The sequence below is a fragment of the Tachysurus vachellii genome, chromosome 17, assembly GCF_030014155.1.
Source record: "Tachysurus vachellii isolate PV-2020 chromosome 17, HZAU_Pvac_v1, whole genome shotgun sequence".
In the NCBI taxonomy this organism is placed as follows: Eukaryota; Metazoa; Chordata; class Actinopteri; order Siluriformes; family Bagridae; genus Tachysurus; species Tachysurus vachellii.
This window is the reverse complement of record NC_083476.1, coordinates 9479732-9503549: the sequence shown is the minus strand read 5'-3', so window position 1 is coordinate 9503549 and position 23818 is coordinate 9479732.

Genomic DNA, 23818 nt, shown 5'->3' with positions numbered 1-23818 from the left:
AGGACAGGAAGACAGGGGATTGAGAAGAGATACAGCATAACATGAGGGAAGGGAGGAGAAAAAAAACAACAACCCCCAGACTATCCTCCGGTGGGGAGTACAGTGTGGGAACAAGAAAAAAAACACCTCAGCAACATAAGCACATAAACAGTACGCCATAAACACATGACTTGCAACAGGGGAGTGGAGTGGGGGGTGGAGGTAATCCAGCACAGGCAAGCAGCCATCAGGTCCTGCGGCCTTTCGGCGCTGGTCACAGACCCGCTTGTCAGACTGGCGGTACAAAGCGGCGAAGGCGTGGGATGGGGGGTGCTTATACATTGAAAACCCTAAGTTCAATGAACTCAACCTATTGAGTAAACTCGTTCCCTCAATTGAATTGAGTAATGGATTTTCCAAAACTTGTTTATTTAAGTTCACTTAACTTGGTGCTCATGTAGACTGTACTTAAATTGTTAAGTTCATCTAACTTGGTGTTTTGTAATTTGCACTTAAACTATTAAGTTCACTTACTTACATATTTAAGTCAACTTAAAAACTAAACTGAAATTGCAAATGATTATAAATTGAATTGACTAACATCATTGTTGTTTTGACTGTTAAAGCTTTATTCAGTACAAAAAACACATTGAACATCATATTGAATGCATTTATTGTGCAAAATTGTTTAAACATTAAAACATATAAATTTCAATAAATGAAACAGAACTGGTCACAGCCACACTGTACAAAAATGTACAGATAAATGATATAAATTACATTTCAGTTTAAATTTCAAAAACATACTGTATCAGAAAACACCTAGGTCACAGCCACAGTCTACAACACTGTACATGTGGTAACAATATTATACATTAACTGCTGCACAACATCACTGCTAGAACTTTGTGCACTTTAACAACTAAACATTTTTTATTAACAAAAAAGCTGGTTTGCCAAAGACTGTACTTTGGTCTTGAGGGCATTCTGTCCCATTGACATCAGTAAACGCTGTATGAAATCAAATGTGTTTGCAAATGATTTGGGGTAATTCAGGTCTAATGCATAAATGAGACCAAGAGAAGACACATTGCTTGTGTGAGGTCCGGCATCTTGTCCATTACCACTTGACCTTCAAGTATTATGCCAATCGAGGAATTCAAATGCAAGGAGTTGGGGGGCTGAAGATCGGTGTGCTCGAATAAGATCCCCACTGGCACATCAAGGATCCAATTGCAATGATCAGACACCTAGTGAAGACAAAAAATAAGAAATCTATATTGTGATCATGCATTTATTGTAGAACATCAATGCATATTTAGCAGAATTCACACTAAATATATGCACATCACTAAACACATCACTTATATTGACATTGTTATTAGCCACATACTACCACATTAGCCACACACAAGTAAGCACAAAGCAAATTGTTAACTTATATAAATGTACTTACATTTCCACATGTTCTTGTTTCACCTGCAATATAAAAACAATTGAAAACATAAAATATTGACAGTCATTGACAAAACATCATAAAGAAAATGATATTTTATTATAATTAATAATATTCAAAATTAATGTTATTAATAAAACCAGCCTAAACCAGCAAATACGGATAGGTTAGCTAGACAATTAATTATTGATGATAAATGTGAAGATGGACTGATGAAGAACACTTTTTTCTTTCTAAAAACACACGATTAATGTATAAAGAATTTACATCTACTGTACATGTGGAAGAGTTGACAATAAAGAAAACTTGAACTTGAACTTCTTGTACAGTATTGTAACCACTTTGACAGGATGTCAGCAGAGACATGATTAAAGATAGCTTCACCAATCATGTAATAAAGATTAGTGTACTGGGCACCACTGCAAGAGAGGGATATGCCATCATTGTTGATGTCAACATCGTCATAGAGGGAACTGAGGTGCTGTTGGGATGTAAGAAGGAAAACACATTTGAAGTTTTTCATCTTTCTTGGGCTGGATGCTTCAAAATCTTCTCTGAAAGTTAGCTCTTTGCATAGAACGCTACTATTGTAAATCCGCTAGTTGGCCATTTTGTTTGACATTTGCAAGTGAGAATGTTCTAAAAAGGTTTGTTAATGTAAATTAGAGCAAAGTTTGTACTATACTGTACTGTAAAAGATACACACACACACACACACACACACACACACACACACACACACACACACAGAAGAGTGTACAGGAACATTGTTATTGGTTTTATCATTCCCTTTGTTTAATCTGTTTTTTTTTTTTCAGTAGTAATACATCACAAATTATATTAAGTAATATTTTAAATAATATTTAAAGTAAAGTTTAATCAGTATAACTAAAAAGATAACTATGGCTCTTGTGTTAAAAAAAAAATGTCGTCATTTATAAACATTACTGAATCAAAAGAGTCAATAAAATTTACTCAGAATTCCCAAGTAAACTTAACTTAAACATTTCTAATTAAAGCTACTAATAATTATGTTTAGGCTTTTAGTTGGCAAATCTTTGTAAATTTACTAGCCTTTTCTGACAAGTAAATCCTACTCTAATATGGTCCCAATAAATATTAAGCAATTTTATTTTTGATTTTCTTAATAATTCCTCTTCAAATTTACCATATCTGTCAATAAAGTTGTGACTAGAAGCACTATTTGATCTATTATACTATTTATACTATAATACTATTTGATTATAAATTTGATCCAAAATGAACATAATGCATAGAACATTCAAATTAATGCTCACAAGTAACATCAAACAATTTTACCATGGTATTTTAGGATAATTTTACCAAGAACCAAATTAAATTAAAGTCCGTAGTGTGTGATTGCGTGAGTGAGTGAGAGTGTGTGTGTGCCCTGCGATGGGTTGGCACTCCTTCCAGGGTGTATCCTGCCTTGATGCCCGATGACGCCTGAGATAGGCACAGGCTCCCCGTGACCCGAGGTAGTTCGGATAAGCAGTAGAAAATGAGTGAGTGAGAGTTAATTTATCTACCATTTTACTTTAAAAAAAAAGACAAAGTGTAATATTTACTTTTCATTTCTCTAGTGTTTTAAAAATATAGAAAGCATAAGATGCAGTGTTACTGAATTATAGAACTATCAACTACTATCCAAATAAAAACAAGCACAATAACACTAGATCAAAGAACTCAATTTATTGCAAAAAAATAAAGCATTTCAACGTCATTGAATTTAAAGAATTACAACGTCATTGCAAACCCATTGCCTTGTCAGAAAACAGAAACAGAAACATGTATAACATCATAAAAATGTTTACTAGAGAAAGCAATATGGCACTCTTCAGTGTAGCGATATTAGCTCGCGAAGCAAGGTAAATATTTATAAGTCATTATAACGTGTTATAGTTGAAAGTTGAAATTGACGGTAATGGAATTAACGTTACACTTATTTGGTCTGTTCATCCGCCGAACAGGCCGTGTAACCTTTATTAATTCTATGAAGGAGGTATCTTCCCGGCCAAGAAAGATTCACTTCCCTTTTACTTTATACCGTAATTTCAATTAAATTAACTTAATAGAGCATGTAGTTCAGACCAGATGTTGCAGGTACCGGAAACGGTTACTTGCATTGGCTTGCGGCACAAGAGTCTGGATGTAACGGAGAAATCTCTGAAGAGTCAGTTAGGGTGGGGTCAGATGTTCTTCCAAGTTCTCCTGAAGATCAGAGCAGCTGTTGTTCTTGGGAGTGAAGCTTGCCGGAAGCTCTTTGGAGGAAGATGGAGTCATCTCCAAGCTGTTCCAAAAGTCTGACCCCGAATTGGTGTTTGTGACATTTTAAAGGTCCCGAACTCCACCCATCTTTGGGGAGATGGCCAATACTACGGCCTGAAATTTCAGAGGGAAAAACTCCCTTTGTTTCAGGTGTCTGTGGGCGTGGTTTAGCTATAAAACTTTTAGATGACTTTAAAAGTTTTATCCAAGGTGTATTAAGACGGTATGGCGCCTTTCGTACTCAAATAAAATGCACCATTGTTTGAAAAATAAGTAACAGATAATTTTGTGGTCATTTGGATACTAAACATGAAGAGGAATGACGGCATAAAGGCAGCGGTACATTACATACACAGATCAGTAATCAAAGTGTAACTGATGTTACTATGATATTGTGTTCTGATAAAGGAAAAGAAAACAACAATAAAAACACAAAACAAAATTGCATTTTCCTTAGGAAAGTGAAAAACAGGTAATTTTGTACTGTATACATTCTGACATCAGACCTTAAAAGGACATACAGCATTAGAACAGGTATACATTATCATGCCAGGACCAGTAATTAAAGTATAACTGATGTTAATACAGTGTCGTGTTCTGATACATAAATAAAATACACCCTTGTCAGGAAAGTAAGGAGCAAATAATTTTAAGTCAGGCAAGCCTTAACAGAAGAGACACATTACAACAGGGTTAATGTCGTTGGATGTGGAGCATCTTATTTACTTGTTTTATTAGTAAAAGGAATGTCCCATTGTGTTGTGTGTGTGTGTGTGCATGTGTAGGTGTGTGTGTGTGTGTGTGTGTTTTATGGTTTGAGGGTCCCTGTGAATTCACCCAGGAAGGCCAGGGGGTTATCTGGTTCTCAGGGTGGTGTATGTGTGTGTGTGACACTGTGGAATGCAGCCCCTCAATAAAATTGTAAACTGGGTTGCTCATCGGTTGATTGAAGAGTAGATGCCAAAGTTTAAGAGGGGTTCCTGGGACATGAAATCTAAATGACCTGTACCAGACGCTACATCAGAAAAAGGGTCCTGCTTGTACATAGCCCATGAATTACCTGAAAGTGCTTATCAAGGTTGTTTGGACTTCCATGGTCACTTTTGCAAAGAAAACACTTCATAGTTTTATCTCAACTAATGCACCATTCTCACCCGCAACTCTGCAACTCTACTAGTCTCCTTTGTTTCCCCCATGTCAATGTTATAGATGGTTGTTTGCACAAAAGTGAAAAAGCTGCTCAGGGAAGAACTGTATGACGTACCAAAGACGTAATGGGCTTTAAAGAGTTCGTCAGAAGCTCCAACTGAACCTGTTGCCTTGCATGGAAGTGCATGTTTGTCAACCACAATGCAGTAGGAGTGAATGGTGCTCTGTGTGGATCCCTGGACGAGAAGGTAGGGCAGACGCTTTTGGTAATGTTGTCTAGATGCTGCTGCACACTGGTTCAAACCTACAACAAAACACATTCAATAGAATTGTTTTTGTGACTAACTTCTGACAATAGATCAGATCACCTCCAACTGCACAAGATTGAGGTGATGGAAGATATATTTTAAACAACTGTTAAAGAATTAGTTCACTTTGAAAAATGTTTTTCTGATAATTTACTCACCCCCATGTCATCCAAGATTCATGTCTTTCTTTCTCCAGTCGAAAATATAGTAAGGTTTTTGCGGAAAACATTCCAGAATTTTTCTCCATATAATGAAATTCCATGGTGACCAACGGTTTGAGGGTTCAAATGAAATGTCGGTCTCAATGTAGCTTCAAAGTCTCAACAATCCCCGCAGAGAAATAAGGGTCTTATATAGAGAAACGATCGGCTGTTTTCAAAATAAAAATAATACACTTTTTAACCACAATTGGACTTTTACAAATGGTTTTCTACAACAGGTGGGACTAAACAATTGGTGGCGCCAAAGAAAAGAAACAAACAAAGTCAAAGCCCGCTTATCTAACACTGCTTTATATTAGTCACGCTCATCTACAAACAAAGGGTGAAACCAAAATCCTAACTACGCTATATGTACTTCCCTCGCTAACTAAAATACAGGGGGAGACACCGCCCCTTACCTGAGGTATCTAGACAGAGAAATATACTACGTGGTGTACAATGTATGAGCGCGCTCCTTCTTACCTCTTCAAGCCCCGTACATAGAATAATATTGTACACAAACAACATTAAATGCAACGGCAAAATACACAACTTTCAAACAACTCTCACAACACGACAACCAACAATGAGTTGACACAATGTTCGCGCTTTTATGGTTGAGGACTTCTTGCGTCTCCGCCCTGCAACCGATATTGGGCAAACTGCATCGCACTCACGCAGCCAAGCCGCTGTAACAAAAGCATTCAAACCCGCAAACATACGTGCCTTGGCATATAACACTGTAAAAGGTTTTAGGCACTTGATTAATGTGAATTTTCATGTTTAAACCGTGTTTATGTGTGTGTGTGTGTGTGTGTGCGTGGTTGTGTATTTGTATATACATATGTACTATATGAATATCTATAAAAAATATCTGTGATACTGCAGTATTGCACTTACCTAGCATGAGCTTGAATGGTGAGTGCAATTTGTGTAACATATGTTATAAATGTTAATGTCAGAAATAGATTTTTTTTAAACAAATTTGAATAAATATACTGATCTTATTAATTATGTACCGGGTGTACCGGAAAACATTCTGTTTTCCTACTGGAGTTGTTATTCTTAGCCAACTTTTTATAAAATCACATGCACCAAATTCGCATGAGCCACATGCACCAAATTCGGATATGTTGTAGACCCTGGTCTGAAGTTTGTTGCTCTTACTTTTCTAAGTGATCGGAATTCCAGAATTCCTGGTACGGAAGCTCAAATCGGCCTTTTTTCCCATACACTTCCATTATAAACTTTGGAGGTTTATAACTCGGCACGTTTTCGAGTGATTTACACCAAACTCGGCCAGGTTCTTTAGGACCTTACTCTGGACGTAGTTTTATTTCGGGGTTCCGACGGAACTTTCGGTTTTCCCCACACATCCATCCATCTATCTATCTATCTATCTATCTATCTATCTATCTATCTATCGTTCATTCAACAGTAAAAATTACATGTACTCTTCTATGCAGTATAATAATAAGTAGAATACCATAATGACTGTACTATTGACACGGAATGTGCAAATCCTCAGTAGTCACTTTTGTTCAAAAGTATTGGCACCCCACCGGGTATACTGGTGACGTCACGTGTAGCCCCACCCCCAAAATAAGCGAAATAAAAAAAAAACATGGACATGTGACATATAAAAACACTCAGCACAATGAGGGGAAGTGCCTCACATGTATTCTGGCCACGTCACGTGATGTCACATGAAAATCAAAAATTTGCACAACATGGACATGTGACATATCAAAACACTCAGCACAACGAGGGGAACTGCCTCATGTGTATTCTGCTCACGTCACATGCTCATGTCCGCTCGCCTCCAAAAGTATTGGCACCCTAGCGGTCCAGTAGCTTTCACAATCTATCTGTCCACTTGCCTCCAAAAGTAACACTGACCCTTATGTCCACTCGCCTCAAAAACTCCGGCCTTTGTGAATACTTGCACCGTCAAAAAGCCAACATCAAAGTTTGTTGCGACGAACTTTACAAATCTAGTTTGAAATTTGACCAGTTAATTTATTTTGGAACAACTGCATTCAAGTTACGCAGTCATCTATCTGGCAGAGTTAAGGGTGCCTGAACACATACTAGAAAAGTGTACAGGTTCAGTGTGGAGTATAATCGCTTGATTAATATGCATCAAATGCTTATTGATTTTATCAAGAATACAAAGCAGTGTAATTGGTGTGGATTATCTTGGGATTATCCACAGTTTTAATGTACAAAAAAAGAAAAGCTTAAATTTTCTATTTACATGAAATCTACATGATGCTATTTTCATACATGAAATCAACTTAGTGTTTGTCAATGTTTTGTCTATAGGTCTTTGGTGGTCCCTATGTATCAAAGTCTGGATTTGGGTAATAGTCCATTTTAGCAGGGTGGACCATATATATATATATATATGTAGCGCCCCCTGCCCTACTTAGTTGTGTCAAGTCTAAGCTCTTTAGGGTGGGGCGACGGGTTCAATAACTTGGGGTCTCTCGACTAAAGAAATTACTATACTCTGATACCTAAACTCTGAAATACACAATAAAGAAACATTCTTAAAAAAACAGTTTTGTATTTATTTTTGTTACCGATATAAAATATTGCAAGGTGAATTATGGAATTTGTATATGTATATGTTTAAGTAAGTAAGTTGACATGTGTTACAACATATAAGAATGACTAACAATAACCAATAGGTATTATAACAAACAAAATTAGTGTCCAATCCAATGTTAACAGTCCAAACACTTCCCTTTGCAATAAACTTGAACACCCAGCAAGGAATATGCACTCAAAGGAAAATACTTAAACACTCTTACTGTTAACTATTTTAGTACCGGTGCAACTGCAAACTTTAAACCAACACATAAATTACACAAATTGCAAATTTCAAAATAAAATGTTAGTGGGCCCACTCACACAAGCAAACACTCACTCACCCAACCCCCCGATGCAGGCCTGTGTCGTTGCTTGAGTGCGTTGTGGCCTTGGAAATGTGTACAATTGGCCTCTTCACTCAAATGAGCCAAAACCAATAACAGATACCTTTGCTCTGGTAATCACTCACAATCCTCTGCGAATAGTGGTACGTTTCTCGTGACCAAAGGCAAACCGAACAGTCTTGATGAAGGCAAGTTTTCGCCACCGAGTGCTTTTCATTCACCCGATCACAACGTGAACTCAAACTGATCCCTCTAAGTGTCAAACTCAAAGTATTAAATAGCGCAACACCACGGTAATACGCCGAATGTAGTATATCCGTCCCGTAACGTTACGTATAGGCACTCCGGATCAACACAAACGGCGATTTCTTCTCCAAGGGGGAAAAAAAAAGGGGGTCTCACCAACAGTTGATAAGACGAAATCACAGTCCATTAACACATATCCTGGGTTAACATTACTACATAAACAAACACTTTCGCAAAGAAACAAATCCATATAACACGCGTTTAACGGTTATTTTAAATTTTGTCTTTGCTTTTTTTCTAGCCCCAGCGTTTCTGCTTCCGAACTCTCTCGAACGCCCCTCGTCTCAATCTCTCTCTTTTTTTTGATTGACTCATTAACCACCAATCACATTACACTCTCATATGCATGGGTGGGTATAAAATAATAAACATCCAATCACAGAAAAGATAAACTAGATGTCTTCCAGGTGCATCTTCACCAAACGTTAGTGCATACACGGGGTTTTTTTCTCAACTCTTTCGCCGCCATTTACGAATTAAAGGGATACACACACATTTTCAGGTCACATAAAAAATGTTAATCTCTTTAAACACAACACAGTTCACTGAATAGTTTACTTAAACCTTACTACAAAACAAACCTTTTCAGCCACAAATATCTGAATAGGGCAGATATTAAAATTAGCTTTTAAATAACTATGACTGGAGCTTTTATATGCACCTATTTTTAGTAAAAGAAACTAGTAAGAGGGTTACATTCTCCCCCTTCTAACTCCTCATGCCCTCATGAGGCAAAAATTCTACATCTGAACTACTGTTCTGACAGCAGGGCAGGGGTTCACAAGGACACACTGGGGACACTGGGCCAGGGGATGGCACCATACAGTGTTGCAGACTTTCTTCCTTACTTTAACAGCATCTTCCATATGTACGACCATCCCTTGATGAATAACTGTTAATGGTTTATCAGAGGGTCGGCCTAATTCATCATAGGTCAGTTTAATCAAAGGCTTTACCTCCCTCCGAGATCTGCGGCACACTGAAGGTTCTGTCTCCTGTTCTGAGACATTCTCGGGACCACTGTCTCCCCCTTCTAATTCATGACCCTCTGCCACTTCCATAAGATAATCAGGAAGTATTTCCGGGTCATCTTCTGCCACCCAATCTCTTATTACACACTCCTGGCCTTGATTATGGTCCTGACAGACGGTGTCTTGCTCTACTGTAAGCTGAGAAGTCGGCGGCCTACTTAGTATGCTGACTGGATCTGGGCGGTAGCACCAGAGATCATCATCATCACTGTCTGAAGTATCCACTTTCTCACATCCAGTAAGAGAAACCTTTTCCTTCACCAGTTTATTTTGGCGTTTTTTACCTGTTTGTGCTCTGGTTACCGGTGGTGGCATAATTTTGTTTGCGTCATCCGACCTAAACAGTCTCACATTGTCTCCAATGGGTAACAGGTGATCTCTGTGAATAGTCCTCTCACCTCCCATTCCACTTTCAGGCCGTAATCGGTATACGGGTAAGTCTTTGAACTTCTCAATGACAACATAGGGTAAGGAATTCCATCTGTTTTGGAGCTTGTGCTTTCCAGTGAAGGCAAGGTTTTTGATGAGCACTCTGTCTCCTACGGTAAGTATTTGGTGTTTCACTTTTTTGTCATAGAGTCGTTTGTTTCGTTGGTGGCTTTTCAGTGCAGTTCCAGATGCTAACTGATAGGCTTTTTGGAGTTCAGACTTAATTTTCTCAACATATTGCTGGTGTTTAATGCCTCTCTCACCTTCTGCAGGTATGCCAAAACACACGTCGATGGGCAATCGAGCCTCTCGCCCGAAGAGCAGGTAATAAGGGGAGTAACCGGTTGCCTCGTTCTTCGTACAGTTGTAAGCATGTACAAGCAAACTTATATGTTGACTCCACTTACTCTTTTGGGTTGGATCCAGGGTTCCAAGCATGGAGAGGAGGGTTCGATTAAAACGTTCGGGTTGTGGGTCACCTTGTGGATGGTAAGGTGTTGTCCGTGATTTGCGGATTCCTAACATTCCTAGTAGCTCTCGTATTAGTCGGCTTTCAAAGTCCCTTCCCTGATCAGAGTGAATACGGGAGGGTAAACCATAGTGAACAAAGAACTTCTCCACAAGGACTTTAGCCACGGTCACTGCTCGCTGGTCTTTGGTTGGGAAGGCTTGAGCGTAGCGGGTGAAGTGATCAGTTATTACGAGCACGTTGGAAATGCCCTTGGAGTCAGGTTCTAAGGACAAGAAGTCAATGCATACTAGGTCTAACGGACCATTGCTGGTAATATGGTTTAAAGGGGCAGACTTTGTAGGGAGGGTCTTCCTAGTAATGCAACGACCACAGTTCTTGATGTATTGCTCTATGTCCATGGTCATGCGTGGCCAATAAAACCGATCTCTTAGTAGCTCGGTGGACCGCTCCACTCCAAGATGACCTGATTCATCATGTAAAGACTGTATGACTACCAGGTGGTACTTTTTGGGCAGAACAAGCTGTAGTTTTTCTTTCCCACAATGGCGTTTACTGACTCTGTACAGTAGGTTGTTCTTAATGACCAGTTTTGGACACTGACGCTGTAGAAGTGTAAGGCTTGGGTCTGAACCTTTTACATAGGTAGGTGCTCTGCCACGTTCAATGTCTTGTTTGACTACACTTATGATAGGATCTTGTTCTTGGGCTTTCTTTAGGTCTGAATTTGTCATCTGCTCCATCTGTCCCATTTCCAGCTGAGCAGGATAGGAGTATGCAAGTGGGATGCTATCTGGTGAAACACCTAGCTGGTCTACAAGCCTGGTGGATTCATCGTCCCAAGGAAGACTGGCCAACTGACATATAGCTTTTACACCAGATTGTGGAATCTCAGTCCATAAGGTAGGAGCATCATCACTGACAGGGTAACGGGACAGCACATCAGCATCAATGTTATGTTTACCGGGCTTATACTGGAGACGGAAATTATAAGTAGCTAAAGCTGCTAGCCAGCGGTGACCAGTTGCATTCAGCTTTGCACTTGACAGCACGTAGGTAAGAGGATTATTGTCCGTCCGCACAACAAACTGGGCACCATACAAATAATCGTGATATTTATCTACGACCGCCCATTTCAATGCCAGGAACTCTAGTTGGTGGATCGGGTAACGCTGTTCTGAGGAACTCAGCTTTCTGCTCGCAAAAGCCACGGGCCGAAGACCTTCAGGATGTTCTTGATTTAAGACGGCACCCAGACCACTCAGACTAGCATCAACATGGAGGACATAAGGCAGGGTTGGATCAGCAAAGGCAAGTACTGGTGCATGTGTTAGACAATGTATGATTTTCTTAAAAGCAGCTGCGCAGTCTTTGTCCCATCGCACACCAAACACTTCTCTCTCATTGTAGTATTTCTTTCCTTCCCGCTTGCCTCGTCCTTTTGCGGGTGGATAGCCTTTCGTGAGCTCAGTTAATGGTCTTACAATGGCAGAGTAACCCTTAATGAAGCGACGATAGAACCCGCAGAACCCCAGAAATGATCGCAAGGATTTCAAGTCAGTAGGTGTCTTCCAGTGAGCTACCACTTCCACTTTCTCTGGGTCCGGGGCTATACCTGCTGCTGAAACAATGTGCCCCACATACTTCACCTGTGGTTGGCAAAACTGGCATTTGTCTATAGATACTTTTAGACCAAATTCCTCTAGTCGGTCAAGAACTTTCATCAGTCGCTCCTCATGCTCCTCGAGGGTGCGGCCAAATACAATGAGGTCATCAAGGTAGACAATCACTTGCAGGAGGTGCATATCACCAACCACTCTCTCCATAAGCCTCTGAAAAGTGGCGGGGGCTCCCGTGATACCTTGCGGCATGCGTTCAAACTGGTAGAACCCTAGAGGGCAGATGAAGGCAGTCTTTTCTTTGTCTTCTTCAGACATGGCTATCTGATAGTAGCCGCTACGTAAGTCCAAGACTGAGAACCACTTGCTACCAGACAAACAGTCCAAAGCATCATCGATCCGTGGTGTGGTGTATTGGTCAGGGATAGTGCGGTTGTTCAAGGTTCGATAGTCAATGCACATTCTTATAGCTCCACTCTTTTTCCGAGCTATCACAATGGGAGAGGCATAAGGGCTTCTAGACTCTTTGATAATGCCAGCGGCTAGGAGATCTTTAAGATGGCGTCGTACATCATCAATATCGGCTGGAGCGATACGACGAGATCGTTCTCTGAAAGGTCGGGAATCACTTAGTCTGATCTGGTGATTAACATCTTTTGCTAGACCTACATCCCATTCTTCAAGGGAGAACACGTTACTTCGTTCAGCCAACTTCAACCGTAATCTCTCTTCCCATGTTGCAGGTATTGTCGACCCACCAAAGTTAAACAACTCTGGATCAATAGGCTTTGAGTTTTGAAATCCAGGCGCCACAGTAACTGTGTCAGTAGGGAATACATGGGCAATTATAGTGCCAGCAGGAATGGACAGATCTTTGCTTGTTTCATTTTGGACCAAGACTCTAAAATTATTCGCATCCACAGCAGAGGAGGGCAATATCACCGGGGGAATTAACAGTCCAGCAGGAAGTGGATCAGCTGATGGAGATTCAAGTATGAAGATATCGTCTTTTAGTGGCTTTTTGGACTCCACTTTGCACGTAGCATAAAGCTCACTCCGGGACGGGACAGTAAAGTTTCCTGGGCCCACCCATTTCACTTTCCCTTCTGGCTGATCAGGATCAGAGTGTTTAAAGATCTGGGGTGCATGGCAGACTGGAGGAGTGTGAATTCGTAGAGTTTGGGCAGTATTTGTCACACTTGTGGGCTTGGTAAATGCTGTTAGTCTCTGGAAGAAACTGGCATTTGTGCCGATTATGACTGGAAACTGTGGAGGACCTTTGGGGTCTGGGCAGACTAAAGCAAGGATGGATACGGACTCTTCTACACCAGTGAGAGACACAGGAAATGAAACATCTACAATAATGTATCCTTTATAGGGATAACTGGACGAGCCAAGTCCCCAAATGGACAACCCAGTAAGAGGATGAATGGGCACATCTGGTAAGTTTTTAGAGTACCATGAGTCAAACACAAGAGTGACCTGAGAACCACTGTCCAAAAGAGCTTCACATGACTGTCCACAAATCTTCACTTTAACCATCGAAGTGGGTCCCACCAAACCCTTTGGTAGACCATTTGGCTCATAGGTGTGTATGTGGCTATTTTTTGAAAAACAGGTACGATCTCCAGAACAATTATTGTAGTTTGGATCATTTCTCATTTCTTTAGCCTTCCTTAATGAGCGGACTAGCTTATTGATCACTTGAGTGGAATTTTCAGGAGCTTGACATTTTGAAGCAATGTGTCCGTCCTCTCCGCACCTATAGCAAAAGTAATCACCCTTGTTCATGACAGGTTTTTGTCTAAAGGGAGCTGAGGAAGGCTGTGGCAAGGACGGGGTATAACTCATTGGATGACTGTGGCCAACACTCATAACAGCTAGCTGTTGTTGTAACTGCTGGACTTGTTTTTTCAAAGCTTGAACTTCTGAATCATTCTTTGTCTCGTGCTTGTCAGTGGTATTTGTATATCTTATCTTTGTCGTGGGCTCTACCATCATGGAAGAAGCAGGTAAAGCAGTTGGACGCCCCCCTTTCAGCTGAGCCCTGAGTTCTTGAATTTCTACTTTGAGCTCCCGTACAATTGATGGACTAATTTTTTCTTCTCCCTGCAGGTGTATGGGCTTTGCCGTGGCAGTGATCTTACGCCGAGTGGCTTCACTCTCTTCAGCCTCACGGATTTCATTCAGTAGGTTCAGGAAAGTAGGTGGTCGCTCTTTTCTCTCCCTTAGTCGCAACTGCAGGAGCATCAGGTCTGATTCAACGGCTCCTCGGATCAGCTGTTCTACTCTTGCTCTGTCAACCATGGCCGAAGACAAACCTCCTCTTTGAACAACTTTGGTCAGAGATTTCTCCATCCGTCTCAAGAAATCAGATAAGGATTCTCCAGGAGACTGGCGTAGTAGTCGAAAAGCAAAATACAAGTCTTCTCCAGACTCTGAGGATCCAAATGTGCTTTCCAGGGCTTCCAGGTACTGCAGGGCACTGACATCAGGACTAGAAAGACGAACTGCTTTTATGATTTCGAGTGCTGGTCCCTTTAAACTTTCTACAATTCTCCGACGTTTTTCTCTCTCAGAGCAGTCACATTCTGTTATCATTATTCTGGCCTGCTCAATCCAATGTTCCATGGTTTCCTCTCCTGCGGGGGTGGGAACAGTGCCCGAGAAGGTACGCAAACGACGGTAAGCATTGCTGTCACTTTGTGGTTTCACTGCTTTCTCCAGGATCTCACCCACAGCACGAATTATTGACTCAGGGGAACTGGTATTGGGGCCAAGAGAAGGAAACAGAGCTTGTAAGTCAGTCATAGACTTTCCCTCATCCATGAGAAACTTTGACAGTTTATTGGTGAATTCTACAGGGGCGGCAGGTGGTGAGTCACCTTCAGTGGAAACAACGATCTCCCAGGCCCCTTCACCATCATCACGCATCAGTTTGTTAGGACAGCGTGTGGCGTCAATGACTTCTCTACACTCACATAACACTAACAGAGTAGTTGGGGTGGGTCCATGCCGGGTATCTCGAACACGCACTCTTCCAAAGGCTTTTACACTTTGAGCCGCTTCCTCCATTTGTGCCACTTCCGTAGTTGCTGGTACGCCAGTCAGCAGCAGCGCATGCCTGGGGTCAATCCCTACCTCACTACACCAGCTGGTAAGTTCAGTTTGAAAAAGAGGGTTAGTTCTGAAAGACATGCTTCAAGAGTTTACAAATAAGTGCAGGAAGGGGTTAATTTCCTTTTCCACATCAACTGGGTATTAAAGTTTTATGTCTTCTGTTAGGGTACCAGAGGAAAGAAGAGATATCCCCGTACGGGCCACCACTTTATGTAGCGCCCCCTGCCCTACTTAGTTGTGTCAAGTCTAAGCTCTTTAGGGTGGGGCGACGGGTTCAATAACTTGGGGTCTCTCGACTAAAGAAATTACTATACTCTGATACCTAAACTCTGAAATACACAATAAAGAAACATTCTTAAAAAAACAGTTTTGTATTTATTTTTGTTACCGATATAAAATATTGCAAGGTGAATTATGGAATTTGTATATGTATATGTTTAAGTAAGTAAGTTGACATGTGTTACAACATATAAGAATGACTAACAATAACCAATAGGTATTATAACAAACAAAATTAGTGTCCAATCCAATGTTAACAGTCCAAACACTTCCCTTTGCAATAAACTTGAACACCCAGCAAGGAATATGCACTCAAAGGAAAATACTTAAACACTCTTACTGTTAACTATTTTAGTACCGGTGCAACTGCAAACTTTAAACCAACACATAAATTACACAAATTGCAAATTTCAAAATAAAATGTTAGTGGGCCCACTCACACAAGCAAACACTCACTCACCCAACCCCCCGATGCAGGCCTGTGTCGTTGCTTGAGTGCGTTGTGGCCTTGGAAATGTGTACAATTGGCCTCTTCACTCAAATGAGCCAAAACCAATAACAGATACCTTTGCTCTGGTAATCACTCACAATCCTCTGCGAATAGTGGTACGTTTCTCGTGACCAAAGGCAAACCGAACAGTCTTGATGAAGGCAAGTTTTCGCCACCGAGTGCTTTTCATTCACCCGATCACAACGTGAACTCAAACTGATCCCTCTAAGTGTCAAACTCAAAGTATTAAATAGCGCAACACCACGGTAATACGCCGAATGTAGTATATCCGTCCCGTAACGTTACGTATAGGCACTCCGGATCAACACAAACGGCGATTTCTTCTCCAAGGGGGAAAAAAAAAGGGGGTCTCACCAACAGTTGATAAGACGAAATCACAGTCCATTAACACATATCCTGGGTTAACATTACTACATAAACAAACACTTTCGCAAAGAAACAAATCCATATAACACGCGTTTAACGGTTATTTTAAATTTTGTCTTTGCTTTTTTTCTAGCCCCAGCGTTTCTGCTTCCGAACTCTCTCGAACGCCCCTCGTCTCAATCTCTCTCTTTTTTTTGATTGACTCATTAACCACCAATCACATTACACTCTCATATGCATGGGTGGGTATAAAATAATAAACATCCAATCACAGAAAAGATAAACTAGATGTCTTCCAGGTGCATCTTCACCAAACGTTAGTGCATACACGGGGTTTTTTTCTCAACTCTTTCGCCGCCATTTACGAATTAAAGGGATACACACACATTTTCAGGTCACATAAAAAATGTTAATCTCTTTAAACACAACACAGTTCACTGAATAGTTTACTTAAACCTTACTACAAAACAAACCTTTTCAGCCACAAATATCTGAATAGGGCAGATATTAAAATTAGCTTTTAAATAACTATGACTGGAGCTTTTATATGCACCTATTTTTAGTAAAAGAAACTAGTAAGAGGGTTACATATATATATATATATATATATATATATATATATATATATATATATATATATATATATATATATATATATATATATATACACATACGTGTATATATATACATATGTGTATATATATACACGTGTGTATATATATACACGTGTATATATATATATATATATATATATATATATATATATATATATATATATATATATATATATATATATATATATATATTTATATATATTATTGAAGTGCAGTTAAAAAAATAAGAGGTCTTTGACATTTATTTAAACAGAGGTCTCGGGTGGAGTGTTGCTTCCTCTCTCAGATGACGATAAATTCTTTTGAAAAGAGTGGATGTTTGACCCATCATCACCCATGTTTGACCCATCATCACCCATCACCCAAACACCCATGTTGTTTTAGGACTCACTTACATTGTCTAAAGTGAACCCACGTGGCGTGCACAACAACACAACATGTCATCCTCACACTTGCTGGCCTCCTTGCCAGCCCTGTACCTGTGCTACGGTAGTCAGTAGGAGAAAAGCATACAACATGGGAAAGTTAAACATTAAGTGGGCCATTAGGCTCACGGAGGCCTTGGAAGATCATAGGTACAGGTCAGTAATGAAAAGCAAACAAGAATATAGAAGGCCTTGGAAGATCATAGGCATGGGTCATTAATAAAAGCAAACAAGATCATAGGGACAGGTCATTAATGAAAAGCAAACAGTCACCAGCACACACACATACTAAGGAATAAAGGACTCATATACATGCAATGATAAATTTTAATAAAGAATGCTGTATCAAAAATCACTTCTTAATATAATATGGTTTAACAACACATTGCTGAGTATGTTGAGTCCTTTTGCTAACATGAACTGGTAGCAACTGCACTAAGAGGTTATCTTAAGATGCAGAACAGTGGAAGGACAAATAAAATCATATAAGAAAGAATGTTAATAATCATTAAGCTTACAAAGTTCAAGACAACCATACATACCCATGCCAGAATGAGAGTTGTGTTGGAAAAAGGCTCGGAGAAGAGAATAAAGATTAAGGCACACAAAACCAACGTATAAGCAGTATAGCTTGGAGAAGAGGGAATAGGCCCATATTTTGAAAGATAATGGAAAATGGAAAACTCTCCCCCATGGCCAAGACCAAAGAGCTGTCCAAGGATGTCAGGGACAAAATTGTAGACCTACACAAGGCTAAAATGGGCTACAAGACCATCGTCAACCAGCTCAGTGAGAAAGTGACAACAGTTGGTGCGATTATTCACAAATGGAAAAAACACAAAATAACTCAAACTCCCTCGCTCTCCATGCAAGATCTCACCTCGTGGAGTTTCAATGATCATGAGAACGGTGAGGAATCAGCCCAGAACTATAAGGGAGGATCTTGTCAATGATTTCAATGCAGCTGGGACAATAGTCACCAAGAAAACATTTGGTAACACATTTTTCTGTGAAGGACTGAAATCCTGCATCGCCCACAAGGTCCCCCTGCTCAAGAAAGCACACATACAGACTCATCTGAAGGAGACCAAAATCAAAACATTATGGAAACATTATGCTTTGGGGGTGTTTTTCTGTTAAAAGGACAGAACTTCACTGCATCAAGGGGACAATGAATGGGGCCATGTACCATCAAACTTGGGTGAGAACCTCCTTCCTTCAGCCAGTTCATTGAAAATGGGTTGTGGATTGGGTATTCCAGCATGATGATAACCCAAAACACACGGCCAAGGCAACAAAGGAATGGCTCAAGAAGAAGCACATTAAGGTCTTGGAGTGGCCTAGCCAGTCTCCAGACTTTAATCCAATCGAAAAACTGTGGAGGGAGCTGAAGGTTCGAGTTGCCATACGTCAGCCTCGAAACCCTAATGATTCTGAGAGGATCTGCAAAGAGGAGTGGGACACCACATTCTTGAATAGCTTTGCTGTTTAAACACCATAGAGACATCTGTAGAAAAAGTAAAACAATGTAATGTTTCTGTTTCAAGCATTAGCAGTGATCTCACAACAGACACAATTCTTCCAAAAAATTTTTTTATGTACATCAGTTATATAATTAATTAGATTTGCCCCCAGCAAACTAAGTTATCTATCTATCTATCTATCTATCTATCTATCTATCTATCTATCTATCTATCTATCTATCTATCTATCTATCTATCTATCTATCTTGCTGCAGTTGATGTCAAAGTGCATGAATCTACAATCAGAAAGAAACTTACAATCAAAATCAAAAAATGTAATTATAATGGAAGGTGTGCAAGGAGGAAACTTTTGCTGCTTAAGAAAAAAATGAGGGCAAATCTGAAGTTTGCCACAGAGACTAAAGCTGACTTCTGGAATAAAGTGCTTTGAAAGAATGAGTCTAAAAGTGAATTATTTGCACACCATAACAGAGGGCATACTTCACATAAACCAAATACAGCATTTCAGCAAAAGAACCTCATACCAACTGTGAAACATGGAGGTGGAATTGGTTATGGCTTAGGGATGCTTTGCTGCAGTATGACCTGGCCAGCTCACTATCACAATCCACTATGAATTCTACCTTGTATCAGAAGGCGGAACATGCTGAAGCAGAACTGGACCTTGCAACATGACAATGAAAGTAAATCCAGTAAATCCACCAAGGACTGGCTGAAAAGTAAAAAATGAGAATTCTGGAATGGTCAAGTCAAAGCCCATATCCAAATTCTATTGAGATTCTTTGGGGTGAGCCTGTGCCTGCAAGAAACCTCTCAATCACCACACAGCTAAAAAAAATTCTGAATGGAGGAGTGGGGAAAACTTTCTTCGAAGCAATGTCAGAATCTGGTAGACCGCTACAAGAAATCTCATTGAGGTTATTTAAGCCAAAGGGGGAAACACTAGCTATTAGGGGATATTTCCTTATTTTTTCCTCAGATAAAATACAAATTTTTGTTGATTTCTTTTGTTAATAAGTAAAAACAAAGTGATTTCTTTCAAGATCAGAAATTGATATGTTGACATTTCATAATAAAGAACTAAATATTTAATGGGTATCATTTTATGGTGTCCTTTCATGGTGTCCTTTCATTTTTTCCACATGACTATATATATATACCATGTGTCATACACTGAGTTTGGTTGTTAATTTCTGAAATCTGTTATTAAGCTTATCTTGATATGGATTTTAATACATCTTACCTACCAAGCTCCTTGAGCTAGGTCCCGGTTTGCTGATCACAAAACAGGGCTTTAGAGGCATGCAAAAAACAGAATTTATTTCATCATGTTGTAAGTGAGATCTAAGTAGTACCAGCAAGGCACATGAACAAAAGAAGAGAACATTCTTCTAACTCACAAATCGACAGTTCTTGACAGGTCCGTTAATGTAATCTAGAGAAAAAGGAATCATAAAAAAAAATCTTCTTACAATCTATTGCAAATAACACATCATGCCAGTTCCAGTCCTGACAGGTCATAGCTTAGCATCTTCAAAATAAAAGTCAGGTCCATAAATATTTGTTATAATAGCTGCCTACCACAATATATTGAAGCTGAAATTAAACAATGAATATGGATTATGAACATGAACTGTGCACAAATTACAGCACTTTTTATATGTAGCACCCACCCACGTCCCCAAGATATTTTGGCTACTTCAACTTCCCATGGTCATTTGGTATACCCTCATTATTTCACTTACAAGAAAGCAGAATAAGGATCTAGACTCTAGAGTTTGGTGTGGAATTTGCATTTGGATGTGGTTGTAAAAAGATAAATATACTGGTCAGCTCAAAAATTACAAAAGGCCAAACTAACTGTGGTGGTTGACAGAAGAAAAAAAAGGTTTGGGCAGAAGTAGGCATATAGGTATATTTGTCTCAAGAATCAAAAGATGACTTTACCAGAGTAAATACATAGGTTTTACCGCAATTTGTAAACCACTGGTAAGCCTTAGAAACAGAAATACCACATTAGTATTTGCCAAGTAAAAAAATATAAGGTTATAATACGGTCAATAAAAATATAATTTAGCCAAATTCTTCACATCTAATTGGTTGGCAATTTGCAATGCAGTTGGAAAATGGCACAAAGTATATTTCAGAAGCAACCAAAGAAGATTAATTTATTCTTTATTAATTTGTTCTTCAATGGTTAAGATAACCATGCTACTTAAATCCAATTGAGGAAAAAGTGAAGGCAAAACATCCATAGAACATACAAGAACTGAAGTCAGCTGCAATCATTTAAATTCTAAGGCATTACTCTGGTACTCTAGTACTCCAGAGTTCAGTCACTGGCTAAATGATTTGCAACCATGTATTGAAATGGCAATAAATTATTAGAAACCCAAAATGTGCTGTCATTCCTACACGCTCCACCAAATTTGATGTGAAGACCCTCAAAATAAAAGGTGAGGGTCTACACTACATCCAGGAGTCTGACAAAATAGCAGCCTTAATCTAGAAAAATAATCTAGAAAATATCTTAGACGGTCAGGTCCATAAATATTTGGGCATAAACAAATGTATTGTTATTAGCTATATATTACAGTATGTTTGAATTAAAATCAAATAATGTATATGATTTAACTTTATGAAATCATATAAAGGCTAAAATAAATTCTTTTTTTAAATATGTCATACAGCATAGATTCAAAACTGCAATCAATGAGACATGACATGTACCATATGTTTTTTCCTTCAGAAACATATAAGAGATCAAGTTACCAGTTTAGCAGGAAGCTGAAAGGTGTAGGTCAGCTTCAGTCTTTGGAAAAATGCTTCCTTCTCACATTCATCAGCAAAGTCAAAAAATCTTGCTGTCTCTGAAGAAGCCTCTTGGGTGGTCCTTTTCATGTCATTCTTATGGACATTATAGGCTCTTCTTTGAGGCTTAACTGAACCAGGATTAATCACTGATATGGTCTGCATGCTGATGACATCACTGAAGGTCACTTTTCTGCATTTTATAGGCATGGGTTTTCCTGTAAAAGGCTAAGTAAAGGCATTGCAGTTGGTGAAGAACCTCACTAAATCTCTTTTATCATAAATAAAGTACCTAAGTGATTGCTTTAGTTATTGCCATCAACTTGGAAGAAGGGTGGGGTAAAGCGCTCTGAAGGAAACTGATAACACTGCAGTGTTTCCCACAAGTTTACTTTATGTAGGCAGGCCACCGAGGCATACATATTAATAGCCAGTGCAATGCTGAACAAGAATTGCCCATCATTGCATGTACATTTCACTTATCTTACTGGAATACTGTTTAAATACTCCTTGTATTGGTGCATGTCTGTTTTCATGGTCAATAAGAAAAATGCAGATGTAATTGTTCATTCACAGCAAGTTGGTATCACCATAATACAAAACAGTATACTAGCGAGCTGTGTGGAATATACATAGATCAAATAAACTAATGCATTACTTAGACACAGAACCACAAGTAACTCAATAAATTAGCGTCAATAATTAAACATCAGTAAATACTATAGTAAAATTACTATCATAGTCAACAATGAAATGAAATGCAGGGACCAACCCAAGATTTAAATTTGTTCTAAATTTCAGTCAGCCAATAAAGCTGTAAGTTGGAGTGCTGAGGAAAGGTAGCATAAAAAAGCAGCATAATTTTAAGACAGATTTTTTAAAATTATTAATGCATTTAAATCTACTTCATACACATATCCAAAAATGTTTTTGTGAGGTGACATACGGCTAAGTATGTTGACCCATACTCAGAATTTGTTCTCTGCGTTTAACCCATCCAAAGTGCACACACACACAGCATTGAACACACACACCGTGAATACACACCTGGAGCAGTGGGCAGCCATTTATGCTGCGCCGCCCGGGGCTGTTAATTACATCTGTGTACTCATTTGTGACCACTCTCTCAAAACTAGCTTGCACTGACTAAAATGTTTCACTTAAAATTAAATTAAATTAAGATTTACCAGACCTGCTCCTTGTGGATTAGACATGAAAATTTTAAAGAATCATAATACTAAAAATGTGTTTCTTGAAAAACTGTACTGAGTTAATGAAACAAAGACTTACTCATAATATCTAAAAAGACAATAACTAATTTAGGAAAACAATGAATAAAGAAATCTAAATTAATCTTTTTGGTGTGACAGTATTTTAGTTTTGAGTTTGGAGTTTGGGATTAACTGAAATTACCACCTCTAGAAGCTAGACATCAGCACCCAACCTCTGGTGCTCCTGTGACTGAATAAAAAAGTGTGGAGACTATAACAACACCAAAAGGTGCAACAATTCAATATTAATGGTGAGGGTTTTGGAATGGGGTTTTCAGTAATAGAGTGTGTACATACATTTGTCCATATAGTGTACATGAATAACTCTTACTGTTAAAAATGCACACAATTAAGCATAATGTTACTAAAAGATATTAATAACAACAATTTGTACCTTTTTTTTCACAACAGGAGAAACTGCCACAACTATCTTAGTTAAAGGAGTCCTTTCTTCAAATCCAGGGTTTTTTCTTTTACCACCTTCATGCAGTACAAGTTCAGAATTAATGTGAATTCAGTGCAACATAGGGACACAACTTATTGAGGAATTTAAAAATATAGAAAAAAATACCTGAAGTATTCTTTTGGGACGTCATATATTCACATGGCCCAACCAAAGGTAAGGAGCTACAAAAAAGCAAAAAAAAAAACAAAAACAAAAAACAAATCTGCCTCTCTTGTATGCATAAAAGTAAAAAAAAAAAACAGCTCTAGTGTGAAAAAACAACAACAATATATGTTAGAACAATTGCATATTACAGAC